Genomic DNA, 9,454 nt, shown 5'->3' with positions numbered 1-9,454 from the left:
ACAATTTCCCAGCCTGTGATGATCAAAACAATCTTGAAGCATAGAATCCGATTGGTCGGACCAACATTGAACAGACCTTACCATGGTAAGGGTTAGGGTTAGGGTTAACCCTAACCCTAACCCTTACCATTCCTGTTTGAGTTTCTGCTTATATGAGGGAAGCAGCAGAATAGAGGCATGATCTGATTTGCAAAAGGGAAGGCGGGGGAGGGCCTTGTAGCCATCCCAGAATGGAGAGTAGCAATGGTCAAGAGTTGGTGTTGCTCGTGTAGCACAGAAGATGAGTTGATAGAATTTCAGTAGCGTTTTGTTTCTCAGATTTCCTTTATTAAAGTCCCTAGCTGCAATAAAGGTGGCCTCAGAATATGCACTTGTCAGAGAGAGAGAGAGAGAGATTGTGTGTGTGAGAGAGAGATAACAAAGAAAGAAAGAAAGAAAGAGAGAAAGAAAGAAAGAAAGAAAGAAAGAAAGAGAGAAAGAAAGAGAGAGAGAGAGAGAGAGACAAACACACACACACACATATGCAGAGCTTTATGGGAGCTGTGGTAGCCAATGTGGCCTGGTGAGCACTATCTGGCCAAGTCCTTCTAGTTGTTTCAAACCTAACCCAAGCCTTAACCCTAACCATAACCACTCTGCTAACCTTATGCCTAACCCTAACTTTAAATTAAGACCAAAAATCTTATTTATGGTTTTATAATTTTTTAGGGTACAAACAATTTGGACTTTGCAGCTAGGCCATTTAGTGGGAACCCAATGTTCTCTCCTCTGTCTGGGCTGGTAGGCTGGCATTACCTCGTACCTCAATCCCACACACAGCTGTCCTATGTTATCTGCCAGGCAAGCAGGCAGGGTGTGTATGTATGCATCTCTGTGTGTGTGTTTGTGCTTTGTGTGTGTGCTGGCGGTGTGCGATAGGCAGACTCTGACAGACTGGGGCTCTGGAAGCCCCCTGCAACTGTGGAAAATACTGGTCATCTTGGGTCTCCCCCCTTGCCACTGGAATTTCCCCTTCCTACAGTGAAATAGTGCCGTTGTGGATTGCGCACCCTCAGCGGCACTTTAAATAACTTCCTTTGCGCAGGTATCCACTTCTGACCTCGGTGAAGCCATCAACCGGAAACCGGACTAAAGTCTGGTGGCATTGGGGTGTCTGGTGAAGGGGGCAGGATTGAATGCACCGGGAGCCCTTTTCATTTATTGAAAAAAAATGTATTTAACCTTTATTTAACTAGGCAAGTCAGTTAAGAACAAATTCTTATTTACAAAACGGCCTAACCCGGCCAAACCCGGACGACTCTGGGCCAATTGTGCGCTGCCCTATGGGACTCCAAATCACGGCCGGATGTGATGCAGCCTGGATTCTAAAAAGGGACTGCAGTGATGCCTCTTGCACTGAGATGCAGTGCCTTAGACCGATGCGCCACTCAGCAGCCCCAAGATTAAGCCTAGTCTTGGACTAAAACACATTCTCAATAGAAAATCTCCATTGAAAGTGCTTTTAGACCAGGATTATAGGCTTAATCTGTGTCTGGGAAACTTATAATTATAACATGAGAACATGAGAATACACATTAGAACATGAGAATACACATTAGAACATGAGAATACACATTAGAACATGAGAAAACACATTAGAACATAAGAATACGTTACAAACGAGAATTCAGTTTAGGACATGAGAACACACATTAGAACATGAGAATACACATTAGAACATGAGAATACACATTAGAACATGAGAATACACATTAGAACATGAGAAAACACATTAGAACATAAGAATACGTTACAAACGAGAATTCAGTTTAGGACATGAGAACACACATTAGAACATGAGAATACACATTAGAACATGAGAATACACATTAGAACATGAGAATACACATTAGAACATGAGAATACACATTAGAACATAAGAATACGTTAGAACACGAGAATTCAGTTTAGGACATGAGAATACACATTAGAACATGAGAATACACATTAGAACATGAGAAAACACATTAGAACATGAGAAAACACATTAGAACATAAGAATACGTTAGAACACGAGAATTCAGTTTAGGACATGAGAATACACATTAGAATACACATTAGAACATGAGAATACACATTAGAACATGAGAATACACATTAGAACATGAGAATACACATTAGAACATGAGAATACACATTAGAACATAAGAATACACATTAGAACATAAGAATACGTTAGAACACGAGAATTCAGTTTAGGACATGAGAATACACATTAGAACATGAGAATACACATTAAAACATAAGAATACACATTAGAACATGAGAATACACATTAGAACATGACAACATGAGAATAAACATGATAACATGAGAATATACAGTTGAAGTCGGAAGTTTACATACACTTAGGTTGGAGTCATTAAAACGTGTTTTTCAACTAGTCCATAAATGTCTTAACAAACTATAGTTTTGGCAAGTCGGTTAGGACATCTACTTTGTGCATGACACAAGTCATTTTTCCAATAATTGTTTACAGTGTCACGGCCGTCTGAGGAAGAAGTGGACCAAAACGCGGCGGAGTTCGGGTTCGTCATATTTAATTAAACGAACACTATGCAATTTACAAAACAACAAAAACTGACAGCCAACACAGTCCTGTCAGGTACAAGCACAATGACATGAACAATTACCCACCTAGAGCCTACACAAGGCTAAAACGTAAACAAAACACAAACCAAGGAAAAATACCTAACATGACACACCCTGACCCAATATACCCGAGTTCACCTGGTCAGGGCGTGACAGAACCCCCCTCCCAACAGTGCGTACTCCCGGCGCACCAAACTTAAGTCTATTAGGGGGGGGACCCGGGTGGGCGCCTCACCCTCGGTGGAGGCTCTGGCCCCGGGCGTGTTCTTTCCCCCGCCTTCATCTTAACCCTACCCCTCTGGCCCGGACTGGACCACTGTGGAGCGGCATGCTCAGGCTCCGGAGCGGAGCCGTCGACCGGAACAGGATTGGGCACCGGTGGACCGGACACGGGCCGTGCCGAACTGTGGACACGCACCGTGGGCTTGGTGCGGGGAATAGGAACGGGCCGGACAGGACTGTGGACACGCACCGTGGGCTTGGTGCGGGGAACAGGGACGGGCCGGACAGGACTGGGGACACGCACCACTGACTTGGTGCGGGGAGCAGGAACAGGCTGGGCCGGAGGGCAGTCTGGCAGCTCGGGACAGTCTGGGCAGTCTGGCAGCTCGGGACAGTCTGGGCAGTCTGGCAGCTCGGGACAGTCTGGGCAGTCTGGCAGCTCGGGACAGTCTGGGCAGTCTGGCAGCTCGGGACAGTCTGGGCAGTCTGGCAGCTCGGGACAGTCTGGGCAGTCTGGCAGCTCCGGCAGTTCAGGGCAGTCTTGCCGCTCCGGCAGTTCAGGGCAGTCTGGCCGCTCCGGCAGTTCAGGGCAGTCTGGCCGCTCCGGCAGTTCAGGGCAGTCTGGCCGCTCCGGCAGTTCAGGGCAGTCTGGCCGCTCCGGCAGTTCAGCGCAGTCTGGCCACTCCGGCAGTTCAGCGCAGTCTGACCTCTCTGGCGACTGTTGACTGGCGGGCAGCTCTGACGACTGTTGACTGGCGGGCAGCTCTGACGACTGTTGACTGGCGGGCAGCTCTGACGACTGTTGACTGGCGGGCAGCTCTGACGACTGTTGACTGGCGGGCAGCTCTGACGACTGTTGACTGGCGGGCAGCTCTGACGACTGTTGACTGGCGGGCAGCTCCGACACACAGCCCTTGTGCCCCCCCCCTAAAAAATTATTGGGGGTGCCTCTCGGTCTCCCAGTCCTTGCCAGCCTTCTTCCGCTGCTTGGTCCTGTGTTGGTGGGGAATTCTGTCACAGCCGTCTTCATGAATGGACCAAGGCGCAGCAGAAGTGTGAATACTCATGGTTTTTATTTACCAAAAAAAAGAGTAGAGCATCCACTTGAAAGAAACAATAACGGTGACAACAGCAGCAACAGTCTGCAGGCTAAAAAAACGCAGTGCAAAACAACACAACAATTTCCCACCAACAGCGTGGGGAAAACAGCACTTAAATGTGATCCCAATCAGAGACAATTAGCGACAGCTGTCTCTGATTGGGAATCGACAGAACCCAACATAGAATTTCCCACCTAGAGCCTACACAAGGCTAAAACGTAAACAAAACACAAACCAAGGAAAAATACCTAACATGACACACCCTGACCCAATATACCCAAGTTCACCTGGTCAGGGCGTGACATACAGACATATTATTTCACTTATAATTCATTGTATCACAATTCCAGTGGGTCAGAAGTTAACATACACTAAGTTGACTGTGGCCTTTGAACAGCTTGGAAAATTCCAGAAAATGATGTCATGGCTAATTGACATAATTTGAGTCAATTGGAGGTGTACCTGTGGATGTATTTCAAGGCCCACCTTCAAACTCAGTGCCTCTTTGCATGACATCATGGGAAAATCAAAAGAAATCAGCCAAGACCTCAGAAAAATATTTGTAGACCTCCATAAGTCTGCTTCATCCTTGGGAGCAATTTCCAAACGCCTGAAGGTACCATGTTCATCTATACAAACAATAGTGCGCAAGTATAAACACCATGGGACCAGGCAGCCGTCATACCGCTCAGGAAGGAGATGCGTTCTGTCTCCTAGAGATTAAGGTACTTTGGTGCGAAAAGTGCAAATCAATCCCAGAACAACAGCAAAGGACCTTGTAAAGATTCTGGAGGAAACAGGTACAAAAGTATCTATATCCACAGTAAAACGAGTCCTATATCGACATAACCCGAAAGGCCGCTCAGCAAGGAAGAAGCCACTGCTTCAAAACCGCCATAAAAAAGCCAGACTACGGTTTGGAGAAATGTCCTCTGGGCTGATGAAACAAAAATAGAACTGTTTGGCCATGATGACCATCGTTATGTTCGGAGGAAAAAGGGGGAGGCTTGCAAGCCGAAGAACACCTTCCCAACCGTGAAGCACGGGGGTGGCAGCATCATGTTGTGGGGGTGCTTTGCTGCAGGAGGGACTGGTGCACTTCACAAAATAGATGGCATCATGAGGTAGGAAAATTATGTGGATATATTGAAGCAATATCTCAAGACATCAGTCAGGAAGTTAAAGCTTGGTCGCAAATGGGTCTTCCAAATGAACAATGACCCCAAGCATACTTTCAAAGTTGCGGAGAATACACATTAGAACATGAGAATACACATTAGAACATGAGAATACACATTAGAACATGAGAATACACATTAGAACATGAGAAAACACATTACAACATAAGAATACGTTAGAACACGAGAATTCAGTTTAGGACATGAGAATACACATTAGAACATGAGAATACACATTAGAACATGAGAATATACATTAGAACATGAGAATACACATTAAAACATGAGAATACACATTAGAACATGAGAATACACAAGACAACATGATAATACATATTAGAACATGATACTATTAACCTAATCTCCAAATAAAACGCCAAACTGTGGTGTAACTGCAGCAACAGAGTTACACCATGGCATGACGCTTTAATTACACCATGTGTAGGTTTCTATGAGATTCCATATGTGTTATTTCATAGTTTTGATGTCTTCACTATTATTCTACAATGTAGAAAATAGTCAAAAGAAAGAAAACCCCTTGAATGAGTAGGTGTGTCCAAACTTTTGACTTGTGCTGTATGTCAGCTGAGATACAAGCCGGTGCAAATGACCAGTGCATCGGTGTTTTATTGAGGTACTTGCCGACGTGAGTTTCATCCCACTTGATTTGTTCCATCCCACTTGATTTTCTTTCCAATGGGATAGCAGCTTGTAGTGTTGGTAGTAACCATCTGGATGATACCATGATACAGTCTACTCCACAGTAGGGACAGTTTGAGCTGCAAGATGGCAACACAACAACACGGGCACAGTGTCCTTCGCTCCCGCTTGCTGAGCATTGCTCTCCAGCTGTAAAGATAGGGAAGTAGCTAGATAGTGGTGTCACTATCAGGCCAGTAAGGGGGGGGGGGAGTAGCTAGATAGTGTTGTCAATATCAGGCCAGTAAGGGGGGGGGAGTAGCTAGATAGTGTAGTCAATATCAGGCCAGTAAGGGGGGGGGGGGAGTAGCTAGATAGTGTAGTCAATATCAGGCCAGTAAGGGGGGGGGGGGGAGTAGCTAGATTGTGTAGTCAATATCAGGCCAGTAAGGGGGGGGGGGAGTAGCTAGATAGTGTAGTCAATATCAGGCCAGTAAGGGGGGGGGGGGGGGGGAGTAGCTAGATAGTGTAGTCAATATCAGGCCAGTAAGGGGGGGGGGGGGGTAGCTAGATAGTGTAGTCAATATCAGGCCAGTAAGGGAGGGGAGTAGCTAGATAGTGTAGTCAATATCAGGTCAGTAAGGGGGGGGGGAGTAGCTAGATAGTGTAGTCAATACCAGGCCAGTAAGGGGGGGGAGTAGCTAGATAGTGTAGTCAATATCAGGCCAGTAAGGGGGGGGGGGAGTAGCTAGATAGTGTAGTCAATATCAGGCCAGTAAGGGGGGGGGGGGAGTAGCTAGATAGTGTAGTCAATATCAGGCCAGTAAGGGGGGGGAGTAGCTAGATAGTGTAGTCAATATCAGGCCAGTAAGGGGGGGGGGTAGCTAGATAGTGTAGTCAATACCAGGCAAGTAAGGGGGGGGAGTAGCTAGATAGTGTAGTCAATATCAGGCCAGTAGGAGCAACAATGTTTCATCACGTTGTTAAGACAGAAACGGACTCAACAGCACGAATGCCCCACCATCCCGTCTCCAGTCTGCTGTTCGCTCCACAAAAACTGTTATGACGGTTTTTTTATTTTCATGACGGTAATCATCCTTAAACGTTGGTTACATGGTTATACGGTAATCATCCTTAACTGTTGGTTATGTGGTTATACGGTAATCATCCTTAAACGTTGGTTACATGGTATATATGGTAATCATCCTTAACCGTTGGTTACATGGTTATACGGTAATCATCCTTAACCGTTGGTTATGTGGTTTTACAGTAATCATCCTTAAACGTTGGTTACATGGTTATACGGTAACTGTGCCAGCCCTGTGTGTGTGTGTCCATTGAGAGAGAGAGGAACGATCACATCCTACAGGGATGACAGACAGAGCTGTTACCGTTTAACGAACCTCCATAACGACCATCAATTAACTAATGAACCCATAAGGAGCTCGGTCCATTAGATCAACCTATTCCATTAGTGATTAACTTCCAGAAATGTTTACAAGCTACTATACTTTTAGAAGTTACCTATAGACAGGTCTAGGTCTCTCTCTCTCTGTCTCTCTCTCTGTCTCTCTCTCTCTGTCTGTCTCTCTCTCTCTCTCTCTCTCTCTCTCTCTCTGTCTCTGTCTCTCTCTCTGTCTGTCTCTCTCTCTCTCTCTCTCTCTATCTCTCTCTGTCTCTCTCTCTCTCTCTCTCTCTCTCTGTCTGTCTGTCTCTCTCTCTCCAGTCTAATGTTCAGTGTTTTCCATCCAGTCCATTCATCCAGATTTAATTCCAGCTGCTCTCTTTGCTGTTAACAATATCCCTTTCTTTAAAAAGTTCTTTAAAAATCTGAATTGAAAGTCTTCTGGCAGACTCCCCAAACAATCTGTCCTAGGCTTTGTCCTCCACAAGTGTTTGCTAAGACTTGTCATTATGTACTATGTTGATTTGTCAATGGAGAATAAGGCCTGGGATTTAATCCCATTGCGCTTTGTCAGCTACGCTCCGTTTAAAATAAACTCCCGATTGAGCCGACATATGCAGCGTTTACTGTGAATGCGGTCTCCGGGGAACATTGCCTTTAAAAGGTACATAGCTGACAAAACACATTCAGATAGAATCCTAGCCTTTTAATATTTAAACTATTTACTAGGTTCTGTTGTCTATGGAGAGTCATATCCTGAGACTATTTACTAGGCTCTGTTGTCTATGGAGAATAAAATCCTAAGAGAGAGGTGTAGTGTAGGTCGGGTCAGTTTTAGGTTTTAATTAGTTTAAATTCTTTATGTTAACAGATATTAACGCCCTTGTACCCCCCGTCTCTCTGTCTCTGTCTCTCTCTCTCTGTCTCTCTCTCTCTGTCTCTCTCTCTCTGTCTGTCTCTCTCTCTCTCTCTCTCTCTCTCTCTCTCTCTCTCTGTCTCTGTCTCTCTCTCTGTCTGTCTCTCTCTCTCTCTCTCTCTCTCTATCTCTCTCTGTCTCTCTCTCTCTCTGTCTCTCTCTGTCTCTCTCTCTCTCTCTCTCTCTCTCTGTCTGTCTGTCTGTCTGTCTCTCTCTCTCTCTGTCTCTCTCTGTCTCTCTCTCTGTCTCTCTCTCTGTCTCTCTCTGTCTCTCTCTCTCTCTCTGTCCTCTGTCTCTGTCTCTCTCTCTCTCTCTCTCTCTCTCTGTCTCTCTCTCTGTCTCTCTCTCTCTCTCTCTCTCTCTCTCTCTCTCTCAGGTGAGAAGTGCCGTAGCTTCATTGATCTGGCTCCGGCCTCAGAGAGAGGTGAGTAATGTGGTTGTATGTTTGTGTGGGTGTATGTGTGTGTGCTGAGGCCCTAGGTCTGGGATTAGTCTGTACCAGGCTGAAGCAGGATCACTACTGAATGACCTTCTATAGGAGTTAAAGGTGGGCTGTACCAGCTTCACCACTGAATGGCCTTCTGAAACAGGTCCATAGCTATCCTCCAGGTCCAGATTTTATTTTATTTTTACATTTTTTCCCCAGGTAAGTTGACTGAGAACACATTCTCATTTACAGCAACGACCTGGGGAATAGTTTCAGGGGAGAGGAGGGGGATGAATGAGCCAATTACAAGCTGGGGATGATTAGGTGGCCATGATGGTATGAGGACCAGATTGGGAAAATAGCCGTCTTCACTTCCATGTACTGTGCACATTCAATATAGGGATCACTTTTAACAATGATCAACTTGATTGGAATTTGTCGACTAGCGGCAACAACGTTTAGCGTTTCACAAAGGTGCACAACCACACCGACACACGGAGCGCTGACACTGTGGGAAATATGAACAAATACAACTTCAAATTGAATGAAATGATCTCGTGAGTGTTATGATTATACGTTAACCTAAACAACTTTTCCCTCTGAGGTAAAAGGCTAATTTAGCTTGAATAAATTTCCTAGTGAACTGGGCATTGTTGAAATATAAAGCTACTGTACCTTACTGCTTACAAAATAACGCAATAATAACTCAATGCCAAGAGCCAAGCTGTCAATCTGTCATAAAGGCAAAGGGTGGCTACTTTGAAGAATCTCAAATATAAAACATATTTTGATTTGTTTAACACTTTTTTGGTCACTACATGATTCCATGTGTGTTATTTAATAGTGTTGATGTCTTCACTGATATTCTACAATGTAGAAAATAGTAAAAATGAAGAAAAACCCTGGAATGAGTAGGTGTCTCAAACTTTTGACTGG

The 9,454-nt window shown here is 45.0% G+C and overlaps 1 protein-coding gene across 1 annotated transcript in view; it reads left to right on the top strand.

Annotated features, from left to right (window-relative positions):
* Window positions 1-8,473: 8,473 nt before the first annotated feature.
* Window positions 8,474-9,454, top strand: part of LOC115181506 (germ cell-specific gene 1-like protein) — a 43,137-nt gene continuing 42,156 nt past the window's right edge. The window contains exon 1 of the mRNA XM_029743424.1: window positions 8,474-8,515. The gene's annotated coding sequence lies outside the window, so the exon portion shown is untranslated. The remainder of the gene's footprint in view (window positions 8,516-9,454) is intronic.

This window comes from Salmo trutta, unplaced genomic scaffold, assembly GCF_901001165.1.
Source record: "Salmo trutta unplaced genomic scaffold, fSalTru1.1, whole genome shotgun sequence".
NCBI lineage: Eukaryota > Metazoa > Chordata > Actinopteri > Salmoniformes > Salmonidae > Salmo > Salmo trutta.
The sequence above is the reverse complement of the archived record's forward strand: the minus strand, read 5'-3'. Positions and strand labels throughout refer to the sequence as shown.